Here is a 23,214-nt window from a genome sequence, read left to right on the forward strand (position 1 = left end):
CACTTGCATTGCAGGCACAGACAACCAAAATGGCTTCATGCCATCATGCATTTGGCAGTATTGCTGTGGGGTTCAACTGTGAGACTAATGGTTAAAATGACATTTTTAATGACATCTCACTTGTACATTGGGACAGCAGCTATCACCATAGATCTACAGGGCATTTGTACACCAAAAAGAGCAAATCTTTTTTTGGAAATCAGTTATTCTTCATACAGGATGCTGATTTTACAATCAATACAAATAAACAAGGTTTGGACTAGATAAGTGATGCAGCATATTGAACCAGACCTGGCAGTGGCAGTTTCAGAATTTTATTTTCTAACCCTCCTTCACCCTTCTCCCTCCCTGCCCCTTTAAAACAAAACAAAACAAAACAAAACAAAACAAAACAAAAAAAAAAAAACTGTTCTCTGAACTACCTGAGACCTGGAGACAGAGACACCTTCTGTTCTCTTCACACAAATCATATGAATATCATACTTTTTTCTTGACATGTGTGGCCATGACAGGAAGTGAATAAAAAGTGACATTCCTCTTTCCTGCCTGCCATTATGCCCCCATTCTGGTTCCTACAGATAAACAGTTATAATCAAACTCAATACACTGTGCTGCTGTGGTTTTGTTTTTTTCTGTCTTTTGTCAATGTTTACCATGTATTTGATACAGAAAATCCTGGGCACTGGCTCCTAACATCCAAAAATCAGCTGAAAATCCTGCCTTGCTTGCCTGTATCCAGAATGTTTTTTCAGCGCTTCATATTGCTTTGAGCCATTTACTGACCATAGTCCGTGATCCAACAGAAAGCTCTTTCACACATTTCTCCCCATTCAGTGGGGAGAAAATCTATTTTATTGAAAACAAAAGCTTATTTAACTTTTTGCTTTGGCACTGTACTACTGAAAGTTTTTTTGCCTTCATAATATATCATAATATATCACTGCTATAATTTATTTACAACAGAATTTGTTCCAAAGACCAGTGATTAAAATATGCTTTAGGCTAAAGAATCATAATTTTTCAGATCTTGCTCAACTAGCTTTTCCAAGGTATTATGTATGTGATATTTTATTAAAAGGCAACTTGAACAAAACAACTTGAGCAGTCCAGAAAGTTTATGAAGTCCAGCTTCGATTCAATTACACTGAAAACAATGCATTGCATATTTCTATACATCTGAATTTGTTTCTAGTTGCTGCCAAACTTCAATTTTCTTCCAGTTAAATACTCTCTCACAGTCAAACCTGAAAGAACTCCTAGTACAGCATGTAGCCTCTGGACTCCCAAGTCAGCAGGAGGTCTCTCAGTGACTTGACTATGCTTTAAACCATATCTTATAAAAGACTGTTGAAAGCTAACTTTCCTTTGCTATAGTGTGGCCCCAAAGGCCTCCAGAACTAAAGTACTAAAAAAATAATTTTCACTTACAATGTGTATCATTTTTTATGTATTAAGGCACTTTTAAAGTAATTTATAAATATTTAAAATGGGAGTAACTTGATCTTGATAACTGAGTAAATATATGTGCAACAGTAAAAAAAAAAAAAAAAAAAAAAAAAAAAAAAAACTTTGTATCTTTGACTGCTATGGTCAATTTATGTCCAATCATCAACTGCAAATGAAAAAATATTTTCAAGGCAGCACCTAACCATCTCAACGACTCACAAATAATTTTTTCTTTAAGCCTCACTTTTTTAAAAGAGAGACAGATGCCTAGCTTCAGAAAGACAGGAAGTCTAAGGGAAGTTGGTGGTAACGTTGCATTCAGAATTCAATATTTAAGCACTTGTCCAAAAAGATAAGCCCAGCAGTACCCTATTCATATTCCTAGAACCTACTTGGATGTTTCTGGAAAGTTGCATTCTGAAAGAGATAAACCCCAAAATTCCTCTTTATTTTCATTTACAGCTGCATCCCTGCTGATATCACCATTAACATCAGCAGCAGTCACATAAAACTGTCTTAGTTTCAAAGGTCTTCTGGACATGGTGGGAGCATTCTTCTGTACCATTCTCTGGCTCTGTAACAACAGCTGCTGCTGGTTCAGCAAACATAGTTCATACTGGTATAAGACACTCAGCAGAAGATGAAGTGTAACATTAAAACAAAAATTTTAGTAGTAAGAAAATTTCTGAATACTAGTAAAAAAAAAAACTTAAGGTAGTATTTGAAGGATGATCATGCACTCACTAAGTTCCAAAGTTACGGTGTTATTCCCAGTGCACACCATATTTCAAAGTTCAGCAAAATACCATGAAGAGACCTGAGATTTCAGAAGCAGCATGCAAGATGCCAATCACTACACAGGTTTTTCAATATTTGTACTTCATTGTTACGAGGTTCAGTAGCTATTTTCTTAATTTACCTAGCCATTTCTGTGCAAAAACCCCAGAATAATATGGATCTAATATCTGCTTCTGAAGCTTAATCCTAAGAACTGAAGAATGTGCTGGTTTCTGATCAGCAAAATGTATAATAAGCATGGTCTTAACTCTGTAGAAGACCAATGTTTTATTGAATCAGATTTTGAGTTGACAATCTAAGTCAAACTTTGTTTAAAGAGTTACAGTATGACAATACTATGAACAATCTTTGGACATGTCTAAGAAGCAGAAATAATGTTTCTTATTTTTTGCTGGTATTTGCTCATTTTTGTGTTATAAAAATAGGTTGACAGCATTGCAGCCATTAAATTTGAGAGTGAAGGAACTTCTGAAAGAATGCTTCCAGAATTGAATAAATGAAATTGTTTAATAACATCCACTGTTTAATAGATAGTGGGTATTACTTAATACTGAATTAACTGTGTGACAGAGAAAATATCATTGAGAATTCTGATTTGATTCTATCCCTTAAGGACCAGAACGTGCTTCCCTAAGAGATGACTGCCAATGCTTATTCCTTGATGTGTGTCTCTGACTACAGGTAGTCAGAACTGTCAGGCTGAATTACAGGTTTAAACAGGATTATAAAGTTCTACTCTACAGAGGTAGCAACTTTAGTGGTTCACATTCAGAAACAAAAAAGGATAATATTGTTTTCAAGGCACTGCTTAGTCTGAGCCAGAATATAACTGAATTATATTTTAACCTAAAATCAGTCCCATAAAAGTAAATTAATAGTTTTTGCAATCTGTTTCACCTTCTGTAGCATGGCGCTGGGGAACAGATCCATCTCTCTCTTTGTCCCATGATATTGACTGGCAAGTAGAGATTGCTGAAAATGCAGGCCACATCACTATCTTTATATTATTCCCTTTATAGTAACACAGAAAAAAAAAAAAAAAAAAAAAAAAAAAAAAAAAAAAAAACACTATAGCCCACAAAGAGATTATTCCTTTCTTTTCGTGACTGAAAGGTAGCATACCAGGCACCTACCAGCCCCTGTACCACAGAAGAAAAGAGACTACTAAAATAGATGCAAGAACCATCAAGCAAAAATAGTAAGTAAGGTAACAAAAGTAAATATGTAAATTATGGAAAGAAAGCTAAAACTCAATATGTTGCTTTTGTGAAAGTCTGTGCACGGTTTTAAAAAGAGTAGTTTTTGCTGAATGTTTAATTATCTATAGACTGTCAAAGAATAATTCCAGACCATCTGGTGCCTATTCTGTAACTTGATCTAGAAACCTCTAGCTCAAAAATAATCCCTGTGGGAAGGCACAAACATACCACAATCTCATCAGCAAATTTCTGATATATAATTTATATAAAAATATGCCATTTTTACCTCCTGGGAAATCAGAGAGAAAAAGAAAGAAAAGCAAAGCTTCTGGTGAAATACCAAAATATTAGAAACAATGGGAGAAACAAGGTATTTCTCAAAAGATCAACATCAAAAAGGAAGGTTTTGTTAGACCAAAAAGCCTGATGATCAGCTTTAGTTTCTAAATATTAAGAGATGCAGTTATTTGACCATGTCAGATAAACACCGTAACAATGAAGACAAACCCGAGTTTTTACAAGAAGCTTAAAATAATACTTACCGTACTGGCAGCCCCCATCATCACACTGGAAAAAAATAGATCACCACACAAAGTGGACAACAGTTGTCCTAAAACAGAACTTGGAATAATACCATAGTTAATAGTTATAAGTACAGAACACTGAAATATGAGATATGGTCTTTAAAAACATTTTAAAGCAAAAGGAAACAAAAAGGCACAGATCTTGGTTGTCAGGATTAGTACAAAGAAAACTGAAGTCATTGTAGATAATTACTAGTCAAAAAGTTGTTTTAAATAGATTATGTTGGATCACAAAAGCTTTCTCTCTGCTTCTGTACTGGGAATAGGAGAATTAACAAGATGTATCTTAGAACCAGAAACTTAATTCAAGTATCTGAGATCTGAACAGCAGTCCAGTTGATGCAGTATATTCAAGGGTGAGCAGCAAATAATGTTTTGGAGATGATATAAAAAGCCCTTATTAAGCAATTAACATACAATCTAAAAGAAATCTTGGCAGCTAAGAATCAGAGGAGACCTTTCTGGAGTATATTTTCTAGTTTTTAATAAAAGTAATACTCCAGAAATCTGAAAGCATTAACGAGTACATATTGGCATTGGAAAGGGTTTCCAGGGAAGAAAAAAAAAAAAAAAAAAAAAAGCTATACAATACCAAAATAATATCTGCCTAACTAATGGAGGAGAGGGGGGGAACACCAAGGCCTGGGAGTCAGAAATGAAGATGTATCCATAACCATGCCTAACCTGGCCTATGATTGATACAAACAGGCAAAAACTTACCAGTGCTTGTTAGAGGCGAACTTTCCATCTTCTTCCTTCTTGTCAAGAAGTGCAGCCTGTGCTCATAGCCTAAGATATTGTGGAATACGTTTTCCCATTTAGACTGTGGCAGCATCTAGCTCTGCACATGGTGACACTGTATTTCAAGCATAAAATACACTTTCTTATAACCTTAGGTAAGTTGTGAACTATAAATGTGGTATTTAGAGACGTTCAAAAACTGGGAAATTGTTTTTAGTAAAATCTCTTGAAAAATTCTCATTTTCACAAAATATTGACAGCATAAATAAGTCAAGATCCATATCAATTCTCTTTCAATGTTTAACATAAATTTAAAACATCCCTGTACTACAGCAGTGTACCTGCATCCAAACAACCAGTTTTAAATGGCATACAAGTTATCTTTGAGGAAGGAGTAAATATGAATAGAAGAGATATTTAAGACCCCAAAGACTGTTTATATATGCAAACAGACTTGCCTCAAGACTAATTAGATTTTTGCACTTCCTTCTCTAATTGTCCTTAAACGCTGAATAAGATTAAATATCTGTCACAGCCATCATATTTGTAGATTATTTCTAGCTATATGAAACACGTTACTCTGCTTAAGTATGATGCAGCAGACACTACAGTCAAGGTTTTCTGTTTTATCGATCTATAAGGATGATGAATGTTATAATTTATGCCCCCCCCCAGACGGTTTCATACTTATTTGATTTCCTGGAAAAGTTCAGAGGAAACATGACATGGGTCATCCCATAGAAACCCTTTAAATGTTTCCAGTCTGCTCTGTGCAGTTTACCTGTTGCATTCCACAGATCTGAGGACAAATTCCAGAAGAGCTCACCACGAGCCATGTCTTTTTTATATTGGCAATGCAGCCACAAAGGTGGTGCAGAACAAGCAAAAATCCTGCCTTTCTTTCCTGAAAGAGTGCCACCATTGACATGTTTACAATGTGAACAGAAAGTTCAAATGTTGAAGCAGGTATTCAAATTAGCTCTTGAAGCCATTAAACATGTGTGCTACAATAGCCCATGTCACTGGTATTATAAGATGTCTGTGCGGAAAACAGGTCTGACAGTATTTTTTTTCCTGCTTTCACTGTTTCTTCCTTTACAATGTTACAGAAAATGTTACTTCAGTAAGACCAAAAAAAAACACCAACAATAATATAATAACATATATACAATATTTAAAGCAGCTTTACACTTCAAAAGGAATTCAAGTTCAACTTTTTAAACGACAGCTTCAAAAAGACAATGACTACGTAAGAACATAAGGAAAAGAAAACAATGGGGGAAAAAAAAGGGAACATTATGTCTCTGGCCTCCTAACTACATACACTTTGGAATCGAAGAAGCAGTTGGATCACTTTAGAATGTATCTGTCTATATATCTATTTTAGTAAGCTAGAGTCAAATTGATAAGGTTATGACTTTAAGCTAAAGTAACACTAGCAAAAATTGCTTAAACAGTAAAATAAAAAAACTCTAAACATCCCTCTCAGAGTGAGCCCAGACATTCTCTCCAGCTGTGAATGATTTTTTTCTGTAAATGGTTTTGTTTTTTTCTCAGTTTACTTTGCTTACAATGGATCTTGTTTTTGAAAATCCAGCCTCTGCAAATGTGTTTGATTCCAAAAAATAAAAATAGAGACACCATAAGTCATCACCTCCATAACAGAAACAGAAAAGACGAAGATAAAAACGTCTGTGAGGCAATCCTATTTTACCTACTTACCTAGATATCTCCAGTTTTTTTCACTATACAATCACAAATAAGCAAAGGCACTATGACAAACCCAGCAACTGGGAACAATTCACAGCAAATGCTCCACACTTGAACATTTAATCACTTGATGGAGGCCAGTCAGAGAATATTTACTTTTTGTTTCTACCATATAGAATTGACCTTATAATGAAAAGTGTGGCTGTGCTTTGAAACCTGGAGGGAAAAATCCCTCCTTTAAAATGGGGGTTGAGATTTACTGCAGCCACTCGTGAATTTAATACCTAGAGTTATCAGTTAAGGTGTGCTTGAGTGTAAGAAAATGTCCACTGTCTTCATTAGGTTCTGTTACGTTTTATCTATTTATAAATATATCTTTGTGGCTTCTACAACTCTGACATCCACTTTAGAGGGATAGCAATACTCCCATCATCTCACGCTCTCAAAGAATAATGGACAAACAGACACATAATGCAATGAGATAATTCTGCCAAAGGTTCTAGTAATGTAAGACACAGAAACAAAGCCCTGGAAGCAACATTACAGTTAAGAGTATCTCAATACTTTTGCAATAAACTCTGATGTATAGTTCAGGCGTCCTAAACTGTAAAAGGCTCCAACTTCTAAAAGAACAGGCGGGACATAAATCCTTTCACACAAAAGAAGAGCAAAGAATACATCACATCATTTGGAACCAAGTGGTGAACAACGAATATGCAGCTGTTTCAAGGCTATGGACTTTGGAAGCAATTAGCTGCTTCCTTTGGCTGCATACCACCTGAAAAATTAGTTGATTTTTTTGTAGTTGTTGTTCTTGCTGGTGGTTGTTTTTTTGTTTTTGTTTTTAATTAAATGACAGTTGTTCCATGCAATTATGTCCACACACATTTCTTAGCAGATGGTCAAGGCATCTGTACTGTTTTAAACTTGCTTCAGAATTTTAACAGGTTCACTTGATGGATCTGCAGTCTTTCATCTACTTTGGCATACTATTTTAATAACTCCCAGTAATGGTTTTACTCAGAACTTCATATATATGCCACAACTTGACAGCTATACAATTTACTCTTACTAACAGCAGAACTAAATGTACTTATGCCCCATTATACTTACAGAAGTCTGTCTTGGCCTGAGATTATAAGAGCATTGATTTATATATATATATATTCTTTTTTATAAAGAGCAAGCTTAAAACTTTTTTTTTTTTTTTTTTTTTTCTCTCATTTTAAAAGGACCTTATTTCTAATCCTTGATTTAAGGAGCACTTTCCTTTTGCAAAACAAGCTGATCCAGACTAGCATTAATGATTGTTTGGTAGACTGTCTTTCATTGCATTCATCTTACCATTTGCTTTCTTCAGCATGTATGACAAATGAGCCCAAGTCCCAGGTGGGACCTTTACAACTAAATACCAGCTGCAAATAAAAACAGAGCAGGCTATTTTTAGAATGTGATGATGCAGCTCAGTAGTGTCAGTGGTACAGAACGCATTTTCATCAGCAGAAAACACATACCAGTGCTTTTAGCCATAGTATAGACAAAAGGATTGTATATTCAATGAGCTACATAATTCCAGTAGTATTTCTGGTTTATTCCATACTAGAAAGGACTTTCTTGCAGGGGACATCCTCCCAAATCTCTTGTTTATGAATATCCCTGTTGCAAACAAGTGCCTACATTTATTTTATAACAGCAGGTAAAGCATAATCACACATGATCACTCATTAGGCTCACAGTATTTTGAAATAACATTAACATAGAACTGTAAGAGATGGACAATCACACTTGTAACCATCTTTTTTTTTTCTTATTTCAGTGACAGATACATCATAAGTGGTAGTATCCTGAGAAAACTTCTACTTTCCCCCTTCTTTCTGAGCACTCCTGAGAACTTTTTTTTTTTAAGATGTAATCCAAACCCTGTTAAACTTAATAGAGATTTCCAATAACCTCAGCAAGCTTTGAATCACACCTGTAAATTAGATTCTGACCCCTTTTAATAGTGTGCACAGGATTTGTAGTCTACAGGAAAAACAACACAGCAAAGAAAGCCACAGAACAAAAATCTGTGAATCAGCTTGCTCAGCCTTCTTCCATTTTGGAGTTCCCTCTGGCAGTCAGGGAATTCCTCTTCCACATGCACTTCTCAGCTACAGTGTTCAATGCCAAGAGAAATGGTGTGTGACTACAGAAATACCACATCCCATTTATTCCCAGTTGCAAAGACCAATAGACAACAGCCTTGCAAAGGACATCAAGCCAGAGCAAGAGGTTTGTGAGTTACACTTGATATTTGGGGAAAAACAAACAAACAAACAAACAAACAAACAACAACAAAAACATGAGGTGGCTTAACGATACCTCTAAGTCACAGGCAATTGTACAATATAAATTACTGAAAAAGGATTGCAGCCCAACACTCCACTATCACACCTATAAAGTTATTTGCCCCCATGTTAGCACTGGTGTGGCGGAACAGCTGTACTGATTTAGTAGCATTTTAAACACTGTTTGCAGGCATAAGTAACTCCATAAATAGTGAGACAGTGGGAAGCCATGGCCAACAAACCTATATGGGCATTTATGGAGAATCTGCTGTATTTTGTCAGGAAGACAAATTTATGTTCTATTCACTAGTGCTTTATGGCACCCATACTGTACAGTCAATTTTGAAACTCTATCATTCAAACAGTGCTTTTTATTTGTAATATGATGTCATACTTGAGAAAAAGTGTAGACAAAAATTTTGCAAAAGCCAGTTACTGAAAAAGAAAATGACTAAGTGCTTGTTTGAGTGGCTTTTTAATGAGTATATTTGATTAACCACATCATAGAATAAATTTCTACTTGGAAAATAAAACACTTATTGGACCCAGATGGCACAATAAGATTTCAGGTTCCATTTATATCTAGCTGCAAGTGACTGACCTGTCAAACTGACTTGCTATTCTTTGATACTCTGCTTCACCATGCCTGTAGAGATTTTTATTGTTCTGAGTTTCGAAGCTTGCAGAGGGATGAGTATTTGTCTTCGAGGCTCCTCTAGGTTTTCCACAACATTTTCTTAAATATATATATATATTAAAAAAAATATATATATCTAATTTTAATTAAGGAAGGTAAAGAAAGGTAAAGAAATAGACCAGATTCTTTATAGTTACCCAGATCCCTAATCAAATTTCCTGTCAGAGCAAACCCAGTGGCAGCAAAACATTGGTTTGAATTCATCAGCAGAACACAGCCAGGATTATACAGATGTGAGAAGCACCCTTGATTCACAGCAGCTTGTGACGCATTTTGGTTCTCCTACAACTTAGGTAAATATTACTCATTTACTTAAACTCTAATGATACACCAGATTAATTTCCTTCCAAATATAACTTATGCCTACTCTTTTTTAAGAGTATACAAATGTGGCTATTTACCATGTGAATATGTGAGTATGTGGCTATTTACCATGTGAATACTTGTAGTTAATTAAGAATGTATTTGGTTAACATAACCATAGTGAAATACTGATGCATTATTGGAATTTATGCAAATAGAACTACTAATAGCATTTCCCCAAAATACAACAAGAGTAGGAGAATAGTTGCTTTTTTTTAACAAACGCGGTCACAGAAAAAAAAAAAAAAAAAAAAAAAAAAAAGAGAGACAGAAATTGAACATATAGATGTTCTTATAACTAAATTTTCCAAAATAGTGTTGACAGCTGTCAACTTGTGGGACTTCATTCCTATGTACGTATGAAATTAATCCATTATTTGTCTAAAAGTCCTTCTTCCTACTTGTTTGACTGACATGCCTCTTTCCTCAGATCAGCCAGGGAGATCATTTAATTGAAAACAACCCCAATTTGCAAATTACGCATCTAATGTGGCTTTATTTCATTACCATACTGGCTGTAATTCCAAGTCAACATTCATTACTCATGTAGTTCCATTTTAATGCAAACAGCTATGCATTGCTCAGAAGTTATTTCTAATATCTTAAATATTTTACTCTAGGAACACATGCACTCTTGCCTAGAAAAAAAGAAAAGACAACACTATTCTTCCTATAGCACAATTGAAAATCTGAATTTAGGACTTCCTTGCATATAATAATGTAGGACATACAGTAAAAGAGCATTCCATTGAGGGAATGTGACATAATACATCACCATGCAACGTCTGCTTCTTCCCAATATTAAGAGTCCATCAAGCTATGGACATCAGTGACATTTTTTTCCCTCTAACTTTCAAAAAGTCCTGAAAAGCCCATACAATGACTGCAACTTGTCATTGATCCACTGCCAACCTGAGCCATAAAAACATTGGATCCAGAGCTCTTCTTTTTCATACCAGGGAGGCAGGTGGGACCACAGGGAACACAGCAGCAAGACAAAAATGTGTCCTTCCACAGATCTGTCTCTAATTCATGACTTCTGGAAGTCCAAGTGACACAATGTTCTGCATACCAAACAGGATTATATATTTATTGTTCTTTCATCTGTAAACACTGTAAAATAAATAAATAAATAGACACCTCTGTGAAGTTCATGAGTAATTGCAAAGCCACTGCACATACCACAGCAGGCTGGATAGCTGGCTTCAGGGCTGACCTCCCAGGTTTCTCTTCAGTGCCATGGTCTGAGCATTAACCCACAGAGTTCATTGCTTCTCTTTTTTCCTCCTTGTATGGAATGCTCCTGTTTTCCACGTTCATTTGTGTCTTTATGTATTAATGCTCTTCAGCTTGTATCCTAGTTTCTCTCTCCAACAACTGAATCACAGAACCACAGAATCATCTAGGTTGGAAGAGACCTCCAAGATCACCAAGTCCAACCTCTGACCTAGCACTACCAAGTCCTCCACTAAACTATATCACTAAGCTCTACATCTAAACGTCTTTTAAAGACCTCCAGGGATGGTGACTCAACCACTTCCCTAGGCAGCCCATTCCAATGCCTAACAGCCCTTTCAGTAAAGAAGTTCTTCCTAATATCCAACCTAAACCTCCCCTGGCACAACTTAAGCCGATTCTCCCCTCAAAATAGAAGCACTCACACAACCCCTGAGAATTGGCAACAGAGCTGTTCATTGCTAGGACATCTTGCAGGCAAGCCTGAGGGATATCCGTGGTGTTTGGTGGCTCCAAGCTAATGCTTGCGATCGAGCCTGAGCAATAAGTAGAGGGCTTGCCGAGCACTCCTGCGCCACTGTTGGTTCTCTCAGATGGCAGAGTGCAAAGACATGCCACAGTAGTCCCAGGTCTGTTCTGGCAGAGGTGGATCCACTCCCATCAGTTCCTCCACATCTGGTGGATCCAGCTCCTTGGGCTCCACGATGTTGGGCAGAAGGCTAAGCCAGTCCTTGCCCAAGACTGCCCAAATGGGATGCCTTCTGTCTTGAACGTTTTCAGGCCAGGGTGCCGAACGAGGGGTTCATCCAGTTCCATGCCTCAGTCTCATGCCACTCTCGGGTTGATTTTCATGCACAGGTCCAACGCTGCTGTCTGGTTTACGGCCATTACTGGGTCTCACACTGTGTTCCGGATTATGGGCACACCTCTGCTCCCTGCAGTTTTCTGCCTGATGTTCCTGGCTTTGCCCCCATGACACTGTTGCTTCTATGGTAAGGCCCAGGCCCGCTGTCACTGGGTGTTTGAGGGGCTGGCCTGTTCCCCACATTGTTGTGGTGCCAACGGTACTGCTTGTAACTGTCTGTGGGCTGGGTGCCAGAGGTCCCTTGGGCACTGATGTCTCTTGTGTCACCAGTGCTATCCCTCCACCCATGACACATCTCCTGGTCAGGTGTATTCCTTCTTGGTGCTTCACCGAACTACATTGCTGTCCTCGTACACCAAGGAGGCCTGCTGCTTGCCTTGCTGCTTCTAGTCTTCCTGCTGCACAAGCTGGCAGTCAGAGGGCCTAGAAGCTCAGCAAATGGTGGGCCAGCTGCAGGGCGCCTGTTTTATAGGGCCCGCAGCAAAGCCGGGGCAGTAGTGGCCACTGTGACCTCAGCAAGCCTCTGTGATGGAGTGGCCCATACGTGGCCACTGTGCTGGGAGCAGCCTGGAAGATGCCCTCATGTGGAAGAAGGAGGATGGTTGGGATGGCTGAGGCCCCCTTTTCTGGGGCTGGCTCCCCTGGGCCATTTGGCTTGCCAGAGAGAAAGGCTGCCCCTCAGCCACAGGGACTGCCCTGCACCTTCCATCCTGTGCCATCTAATCTAAATCTCCCCTCCATTTGTTCAAAGCCGTTATTCCTTGTTCCATGGCTGCACTCCCTGATACAGTCCCTCTCCAGCTTTCTTCTAGGCCACTTTTATGGGTAAGGTTAGGTGGCAAAAATGCAGGACCTAGCAAATTGCAGCCTTATCTACCTGATTCCACATGTTCCACATGACATTTTCCACCTTAAACCGTCTTGCCAGGTTGGTCTTTCCCACCACAATCACTTCACCAACAGAAGTAGGTATCTACTTAGAAGGTGCTTAGTAATCTGCTTATAGCATATTTCTTTCCAAAAGTTCTTGAACATAAGTAACACAAGTGAAGTGCTTACATTTTAAACCAAGAATCGATCATTTCTTAAGTTTTGTTTTTTTTTCTTATATGAGTCACAGCCCATAAATGTAACCCATCTAATTTATCTTGAACAAGTCTTGGCAAACCATCAGTCAGGATCTCTCAAAAATTTCATGGCATGCCAGAGGCTCCCCATGTTGGGTTCATTTCACACTTTTCAGGGATCTTTATTTAAGTATAGGACACCACTGTACATCTCAAAGAGCTTTATCAGGAGCCACGTATTCAGAGACAAACTTTAGTGCCAGAGTTAGAGTGAAATTTAACCCTGAAGTTTCAACTAACAAGTTATAAGCCAGGAAATTTGAAGTAAATAATTCACTCACAAACAATGTTAATATCTAGCAAGTGCACAAAACCACTAGAATCTGCACAGGAACTGTTTGAAACTTGCCATGGTAACAGTGCACTGAAGCCAGCTATCAGACCTCATTCCTCCCACTAGATGACTTACTCTGCAGGCATAAAAATACTAATATTCCCCGCTCAAGCCCTCTTATAATTCCAAAACAGATTTCAGCAGTATGCTTTTAAAATTAAATGTAGGTTGCAGGGAAGAATCAGGCCCTGTAGATTGTGGTAATATGCTGATAAACATAATATTTGTTTCACCTTCACCCATGTTAGCCCCTTCCAAGGTTTAAATTTATGGGCAACAGCGTCTGCTGCTTTCACAGGGGTTTTGCATAGCATTAATCTGTCACTTGATTTTCCACTTTAGCTAGTACACACAATGAGGCACAAGAAGCAATACGGTACATTGATAATGACTTCCCATGATACATCTATACATATTTTATATTGGAGTGTGACCCCTGTGCAAATTAGGTTTAATCCCACAAAAGCTGGTTTCCATCTAGTTGGCATCTTTCCAGATGGTGACCATGAAGTGCACCAGGGCCGACTTACACAAGACACCCTCAGCATTGTACTAGCCTCAGTATGGCTTTTGGATTTATGACCAAATCATCCCATTAGTATATAGCTCTATTGTATTACAACTGTAAATACAATTATGTGAGATAAAGGCTATCCTTCAGCAAGGGCAGCTGTACAGCATGAGCATTTTATCCTTACCTGATACAACGTATGTTATTGTATTTGTATATATTGAAAAAATTAAGAAAAACAGCTGTCACATCACAGCATCCATTAAACACCTGCTACACGTTTTCTCAGATGAGCCTCTTCTTGCTCTGAATCCATATTTGTCTTTCAGCTTTACCTTATAGTTTTGATGCAGTCATTTATTACAAGAAAAACATCTGTGATACCACACCATCAAAAATAAAAGCAATAAAACAGGTTCAAAAATTGCATCCTTTTGTACATCTGAAAACATCCTGCATTCATCAATAGTCATACAATATCTAGTTTTAATTAATGAACCAATTGTTAATCAATTATGGAAAGTTTGATGTCCTTAGTGTTCAAACATCTAACAGTAGCATATTCAATTAGCTCAAATCCTTCACATTTACATATTAATCTTCACTTTCTAAAGTGAAAGGTATTTGAAATGCTAGGAGGGCTTTGATCTTCCTGAAAAGTAAAAGTGTTAGGATTATTAGATTTTGAAAGCCTTTACGCAATAGTTTCAAGATCACTGATCCTCATGTATTTTCTCCCTGTAACTGTAGTTCCTTTGCTGAGACATCTGGCTTTAAACAGTATGGTGCTATTACTGGTGCAGTCATATAAATCTGATTGAGGGTGTACACTCCGAACTCCTGCACAACACAGAAATTACTCAAAAATTTGGAAGCCAATTTTTTAAAGCACCCAGGATTAAAGCACAATATTGGTTTTGCTGTTTGCATGACTTCAGGAGAGAGATCTAGCACAAAATGGGTGTTAATGATGAGAGGGACTACCTCGATCACTGAGTTGAGTTTTCCCTCAACACATATAGTAAATATTAAATAAAAAGATATTTAACACTAACACCAATTCTACCCATTCATCCATAACAGTTGAAACTCATAGTTTAGAATGTTTATCTTTAGCATAAAAGATAAAAAATACCTTCAGACATAAAACAGAAATAAGGAGCAAGGACATTTAGCAGCACTACAGGTTGTGCACTGTTAAGGAGTTACAGTGAAATATATGAACTGAGCCCAGGAACTGAACTTAAAACAAAACAACACAGAAAAATAACAAAATCCAACATTCTCTGCCAGCCTAAACAAGAAAAGAGAATGGGAAAAGATTTCCTTACACCCCTCAAATCTGAGGACTGCAAGCCAGATGGCATTGCCAAGCATGGAAGGAAAACAAACAGCATCCTGAAAATGTCATTTAGGAACAGCAGAGTTGTTCAGTTTCCCCTCTTTAGTTCCCAGTGAAGATGAAGCAAAGAAATTTAACATAATTATGCAAAAATAAAAATGCATGAGGGAGAGACAGGGGAAAGAATACTTCTTCAACCCTCCACATTAGAAACAAAAGACATTTGGTCTAACAACTCTTTCCAAACCATTTACAATATTCAAGAACATCCTAGCCACTGATACATATCTTTCCTTGAATTTGTCAAGATACACTTTCAAATCCTATGTTTCCGAGCCTTTTGCTCTACTTACTTAGGAAAGTTCATTTCATAACTTCATTCCTCCACTGGTTACACATTTAGTACCAGTGCTGAAATAGCATCACATAAGATCACATAATCACAGCTTACTTCATCCTTACTAATGGATTGGTTTAAGATCAGTCAATAGCAAAGAATATTGGAAATCTGTACAAATTATCATTTTATTTTAAATTAACAACAGACATTTTATTACTATAAAAATTTCACACACTGCTTCAAAAACCAGGTGACATGGTTGTAAATGTAATCTGGAACAGTGCTTTAAGAAGTGACCTCAGAATGTACAAGAAGTTATACTTGAGAGCTAAACAAAACTTCCCCCAAGGATCTCACTGGTTGTGTTTTCTAGATTACAATCCAATCAAAAGCAAAAGCAAGCGTTGCTATAATCTCTTTCAAACAAAGTAATCTCTTCCATCAGCCCAATTTATTCTCCTGAAGAGAGGTCAGTTTTATCTCAGTTTTTATCTTTATTCCTTTATGCTAGATTTATCCTGAGTTGCAATATTGCTTTCGATTTCCTATTCCCTAAACAAACAAAAATAGATTCTCAGTAAAGATCCCAAGTGCTATCTTCTTTCTTTCCTGACAAAAATAATTTATTTCAGCAAGTGCACCAGAATCATCACAACCCATAATTAGCAAAGCTCTGGTTTTAGCCTGTTTAAACAATACAATATTTAATATTACATCTGCAGCTGGTCTGAGCCAAAACAAAACTATTCACATGATCTGTGTTTTAAGTTACCATCTCCACAGTCAGCAATCTAAATTCTTTATCCACATACCGTTGCCTTCACTGCAGCTTCAATGTTCATTTCAAATGCTTACCATGAAGACAGAATATAGCCTGCAAAGTCCTTATTTTTCATGACAAGTTCAAAATAACAAGTTTTAATTTTGATTTCAGCACTGAATTTCTGGTCGGTCGATTAGAAGGTATATTTCCCAAAAAATGGCATAAATCTGAACTACACATCACATAAATAGCATGTTTCAGAGCTCAGCTAACAGAGTAACAATGAACACTCATGGAAACTGTCTCCAGAAACATTAAATGGTTAAAATATTACTTTACATTTAATGTAAATATCTGGTGTCTTATGCCAGGACCCTCATAGTTACTCAACTCTGTATAATCAGCATTAAAACAGAATTTCAGTTTACTTTATGAATATATAATGACATAAGGTATTGCAGATTGCAGATTTCCTCTAGTAATCTGAGCCATATACAGCTTGCACCACTGTATGTTACTCATTCAAGAGATATTATGAAAGGTACTATGGTCTTACAACACTTCATTTTTGGGCAAGGGATTTGCACATTAAATAGGTTGCTACAAACCTATATTGTTTTATACACCTAATACTTTTGAGCAATGTCTCTCAGAAATGTAGACAAAAGACAGAGCATTTGCCTACTGTGATCTATTATACCAAAAGTTATTTCAGATATTGGATGTTTGAGAAGAGTTTATCGTTCAATAAAAAAACAGTCTTTAGCCTCACAGCAGGTGTCAGTGCTTGTTTATATTTCAATACAGCAAGGTTTCTGTTTCTCAGTAGATTGTTCTTCCAATATTACTTCAAACATTCCCCATAAAATATGCTGCCTGCAAACTTTCATTGTTGGCAACACAAATATCAAGGTCACGCATGCGTCAACGTCCATCAGCTGTACACAGATCCATTTCTTCCTGCTCTGACACTGGCACTACAAATGCTGTCCCTGTACCTGCAGCAGAGTTCTTGCAAAGAAGACTTCACGGCACACTTCTTGCTTTAGTTATGGTAATTTAATAATATTACCTTAAATATGCTAATAGTAGTTGAAAAACTGAAACAGAAGGACATGTTCCGTTTGTGTCAGAACTGCTGCTCTCTATGCCAATTCCACTCTGCATTAAAAAACACCCAACCCCTTCTCTCCCTTTCCAAGCACACACAGCCATGTGGTTGGGTACTTGAGGCACACTTACCAGCAGGTCAGTCCCAAAACAGCTGAGGATGTGAGCTAGGACAGCAGACCAGAGGAGCTAACTATAACTAAACCAAGGTAAGTGCTGAAGAAAAATAGGGGCCCTCCTACAGCTACCCTGCAGGAACAGGTTCCACGGAAATCAAAATACAGCAGGGGAAGATGCCAGAAACAGAAGTGGTAGCTACAAACATACATAGGAAAGAATGCAGTCTGGAACTGTTTGACAGCACGTTATTTTTATAGGTGCTTCTCTTAATCCACGGGCAATTTGGATTTATCTGGCTTTTTCTACTTTAGCCAGAGATGTCTTATGTGAAATCCTAGTGGGCTTTCCTTTGAGCAGGCAGTAAGGATTGATTTTCTTGAGACACCACAGACCATACCCTATTACAATCCTCTTGGGGATCACACAGAGCATAACATCGTTTATTCTTACATAAGAGATTCTTATTCTCTTCCTTTCATGCTTTAACTCCCTTATATTTACTTTTCATTTACACTCACTGACCATTCACACTCACTGACCACTCCATGACCATTCCGTTTTCATTCTTTCCATGCTCACCAATTTTCTGATTCCCATTCCCATCATCTTGCGTCTTACCCCTATTTTCTATTTTAGCATTCCTTAACAGTTCATGTCCCATGTAGCTACCATTTCTTCTATTCCAAATTATTCTCATTTCCCTCCAGCCTTTATTTCCAGTACTCTCTTTGCCTCTGAATAGCTGCCCTTTTGCCCTTCATTTTTGACTAATCAGTCCACTTAAGCTCATTATTAATAATGGTGGAGGCTAACTTCCATACTCAGGGCAGGAAGCAAATAGCCTTCTCTATTCCAACAGTTCCTTCTATGTGCACCTTCTGCTCCCTACTTCTGGTGCAAATACTCCAAGTCATTTCTACTTTTCAGCTTTTATTACTGCACAGGGATAAAACTGGGAGAGCAACAAAAACAACTGCCCCCAGAATATTGTAAGACATTCTTTTTTTCAGCCTAATTCAGCTTAAGCATTACAATACTGTCAGATGCTTTATCTTAATTTTAACATTGACAAGAAAATTCACTTCAAGTATCTTTCAGTGTCAGGTATTTATAATCTAGGATTTCTGCAAACTCTACCATAAACAATTAAACCATTGCATTCAAATGTCCAACTTCTATTCCTGCTTCAAAACTGCTGAAAAAGCTCCTGTGATTCCTAAATAGGTTATTTCCACATAGGCCCTCAGATAAACTGCGCAAAATGATCTGCTGCTTGCTAGGACTGTATGGAGTCCTACCTATGTGGCCTATATGAATTCTCTCAGTTAAGACTTCTCTCAGTTAAGTTTCCATTTTAAAGACTGAAAACTGCTTAAATCCTCCTGTTTTATTCCTCTGCCCACGTACGTGACAGCCTCTGAATATTCTCAAATAACTTTATTTTTCCAATCATATATCCCTAAGTATTCTATCCAGTCATTCCATTATTCATGATTCATGTAGATATCACGAGGCCTTTGTCCTTTCTTCTGGTTTCATTTTTATCTGCAAACTTCTTTATGATTTTTTATTTTGTTTTTTACATTCTAAGGCCCTTCAGCTTTTTCTCCGGTATTTCACAATTTACTGTTATTCACAGTTAATATTTTTCCTTCTTTTATACATCTTCAACTATGCAACTGAACCCATCTACAATCTTTCACCTGTCAAATTGACACGTCCATCCAAATGATGGAAAATCACCAAATTTTTGTTAGCAGTAGTGCAGAAAGCATGAAAATGATTTATCTTGCTACTTTCCAGGTAAGCCAATATAAAAGGTAATGCTTAGGACTAGTTAATATGCATTGTAGTTACTACAGGACTAGTTAATATGCATTGTAGTTACTACATATTTTACCACTTATGAATTTATACACACATCAAATGAAATCAAATGCTAATTTCAAACATGCCAATATGAAATCTTTCCAACCAATACCTCGTGCTTTCCTTCCTTTCTTGCTTGAAATTCACTCCACATCTATTGTAACAGAAAGTAGAATCTGCTTCAAAGCTAATAATAAATCATTTCCTTTATTAATAGAAACATTGTAATTCACAGTACATGATATGTTCCTCACATTAGGTTTGACAAAAAATATTAATGACGTTTTGGCCAAATGTCTAGTTAGCCATTTCTGAATAAGATCTCTTTTGAGACATTCACATTATATAATGGTCAGGAGCTTTGATCACCAGTTAGGGTTTTATTACATCTTATTTGCAATAAAACAGAAGCCAAATGCGGATCCATCCAGTGATTTTGAGCAATACTCAGACAGTGAAAAGCATTTCTATGAACATTACAACATAATGCATGCTTTTCAAGAAACTATTTTCTACTGATGAACCTTTGTTAGGATATGAACCAATCTAATTTAAATGTTCATCTCTGCTTATCTTTGTAGTGTTAACATAAATTCTTAAATCACAGGGAAGTAAAATAGGATGTTAATTTGAAGCAGAATATTTTATTGTCTCTAATACTGAGTGGGAAGAGTAGTCTGGTTATATTCAACAGCATCATTGTAAATTCCTTCAGGACTGAAGTGAGGTACTGAAAACGGGGATGACTGTCATCCTCTGTATGTTACTTGTAATAATTTTTAGTCAATCATCAAGGCTTTCAAGAGTGGTAAAATACAAAACTACACTATGAAGAATGTATAATACAGACATGGATGAATTTTATTCTAGGATTGCAAATAAACAAGCCACACTAATGTGAGAATAAAATTGTCAGCACTTCAATAATCCATTTGAAATGTACATTGCCTTTTCCTCCATGCTTTTCTATTATGTGCTGATAAGACTTGGAGGGAACATGATCTATTTTGTCTCTGTGTTTTACATTAGCATGTGTGAAAAGTACTGACCTTAGAGACCTTAAAAATAAAGTCTTCTATTTGTTTGTCAGTCAGGTAAACAAATGCTTATGGGATTAACACAAGTGATAAAAGCTAACTCACAGAAGTGTTTTGTTTTTGTTTTACAAGTGTCACTGTAAAGTTTAAAAGTACTCATTCACCAGTGTCTTTCAGGAGTGCATTTAAGTAGGTCTGAAACACATAGTAAAAGCTAAACACATTTTAAATTCTTTTTTAAAAATAAACTAACTTAAATATGTTCATAAATAATTCCAAAACAAAGGACAACACATATGATGACTGCTGATTAGATTAGTGAGACCCATTTATAAGGAGAACTCTCATTCACTCAGAAGTGGAGAAACTAATCTCACACAGAATACTAAATTACACTTACTTGTAACAGTGTGGCTTAGATTTGAATTTGTGAACAATACATCACCAATACATCACCAATAACCTCAGTTATTTAGTTTCCTTCAAAAAAATTTCTCAATTATCTGCTACAGACTACCCCTTGAGTGATCTTCCTCTTTAAAGCAGAATGCCTTTCAATTTCCTTTGTAAGCAGTTAAGGCCAGAATTGTTCCACTGCCAGGATGAGTGAGGGAGCAAGCAGCAGAGTGCTCATGGAGGAGAGTATCACAGACTTTATGTGACCAGGAGGTTAGATTCATGTTCTCTTCAAAGAAATAGAGCTGGAATGATCGAGGTGTGCTGACCCAGAGGAGCCAAAACAAATTCCAGTGTTTGAACCTACTTTTCAGAAGCTGTCACACACCTTATTGTCCATGTGTTCCAGTTCAGTGTAACTAGCATATCTTTAGCATATCTTCTGAGATGTTGTAAAGACACTAGCCTCTCTCAACAAATGACACTATCATGTATTTCTTCTATTTACTTAGACTCTGTGCTGAGGTATGAAGGAAAAACGCAGAATTCAGCATCCTTTATCACACAAGGGTCTGACTTCATTCTCTTAATATCATTTACATCCGTGTCTTTCCTACCTCAGAAATCTTAGATATTTGTGTTCAAAGCCATGAAAGTAAATGATGCTAATGGTAAGTTTGTGTTTGGAAGATGTGCTGGAGATCAGCTGAACTGCACCAATAAAAAATTCTACGTACTTTAAAGAAACTAAATATACAATTTATACATTGCAGTTTGGGAAAGTATAAAAATAATAATTTTAATCTCTCTAAACATAAGGTTGAAGAACTTGGGCTGTTAGTAAAGCATTACACTTGCAGAGTAATCATACCTTAATCCTCAAAGTGCAAGCAAAGTGACCTCCTCTAAGTAAAAAACATGTATATTAAATGTTGGATGGAAAAGTGGAAAGAAAGACAAGCTTACTTTTTGTCCTCAGCATAGGGTCTCCAATAAAAAGAAAATAAATACAAGACTTAAAATATTTGTTGCTAAAGTGCTCTAACATACCACCCAATATTTCCTTAAAATAATGAATGTTTATACTCAGAATAGCAAAGTATATTTCCTTCAGTTCTTTAAGTAGAAGAGACATTTCTCCAGGCAATCATGGAAAATGCTTTCCTGATTTAAAAATGAAAATGGTCTTGTTAACATTTTTGCCAGGTGGAATATCTGAACAGAGGTATAAAATTGCCATATGAATTACAAAATATCCTTCAGCTAGCAACTTGTGCTGTGAAATCAGAATCACAAGCAAAATGATGGTTAAAGAAAAAAAAATTACATTGGACAGCTCAACTGCATCCAAGATAGCGCAGTGAGGATTCCTGTATGTCCCAGCTTTTTACTCCATAGGGAGTAAAAAGGGAGTCCATTTAGTAGACCTTTTTAAGAATCAGAAATAAACTAGACCTAATTCCTTTAGAAGTCTATCAGTGCCGCCCTAAAATCAAGTAAAGGGATTGCCCTGAGATGAATGAAGGTGAATGCCTCTAATGGTTCAAAATGCAGTTTTTCATCATTCCTGATTATTTATATAGGGAACAAAATGAAAGATTAAAAAAATATTTTCCTCTTATTTGCTGTCCATATCACCTTTACAGGACTTACCCTTTTAAGCCATTGACATCTGAGAGTAGGATCAAGTCCTGAAAGAATAAAAGCACTCAGTGGACAGGAAGGGAAATATATGTGAATCTGAAGTCAGAATTCCTGTAAAATATTTCTGCTTAGTGCAATTGAAGTAATTGAATTCCAGGTTCATGTAGAGCTAAACTCTCAAAAACAACAGTCTTAACTAGAGACACTTTAATAATGACAAAGAATCAAAATGATACAGTTTCAATAAAAAAACAAAACCTATTATAGTCCTCCAATAACTTACTTTCACCACAAAGCCTGCAAATATAGCAGCAAGGGAATGAAACGCATCCAACCTTGTGACCGATGTTGCTATGTAAATTCAGTTAACACAGATGAACACATCTGTCACAGTTTCTCCAACATATGGTATAAAAGGGAAATATTAAAAACTGCAAGACATCCTAAACAGAGTAAGCAATTTTATTCCCTGAAGCAATGCTGCCATCTTGTGAGAGAAATGTTTAAAAAACAGTTTTAGTTTCCTAGATTTATCCCAAGTGATTGAGAGTTTGAGACAAAGAGGTAAGGAATTAACATAGATGTGAACTGGAAAACAGTCTGAGCCCAAAGGACATTTGCTTTTCCACCACATAACTAGGTCCCTTTTTCAGAA

The 23,214-nt window shown here is 36.7% G+C and overlaps 2 long non-coding RNA genes across 2 annotated transcripts; both read right to left on the reverse strand.

Annotated features, from left to right (window-relative positions):
- Positions 1-415: 415 nt before the first annotated feature.
- On the reverse strand, positions 416-5,881 carry LOC118168290. The gene is made up of 5 exons (XR_004751468.1): positions 4,748-5,881; positions 2,366-2,430; positions 2,191-2,263; positions 654-729; positions 416-572 (listed from the first exon to the last, which is right to left on the reverse strand). It is a non-coding gene; the product is annotated as an uncharacterized LOC118168290 (long non-coding RNA).
- A 13,789-nt stretch (positions 5,882-19,670) lies between these two features.
- Positions 19,671-22,620, reverse strand: LOC118168287. The gene is made up of 2 exons (XR_004751465.1): positions 21,533-22,620; positions 19,671-21,435 (listed from the first exon to the last, which is right to left on the reverse strand). It is a non-coding gene; the product is annotated as an uncharacterized LOC118168287 (long non-coding RNA).
- Between the last annotated feature and the right edge of the window lie 594 nt (positions 22,621-23,214).

Source organism: Oxyura jamaicensis, chromosome 5, assembly GCF_011077185.1.
Source record: "Oxyura jamaicensis isolate SHBP4307 breed ruddy duck chromosome 5, BPBGC_Ojam_1.0, whole genome shotgun sequence".
Taxonomy (NCBI): Eukaryota; Metazoa; Chordata; class Aves; order Anseriformes; family Anatidae; genus Oxyura; species Oxyura jamaicensis.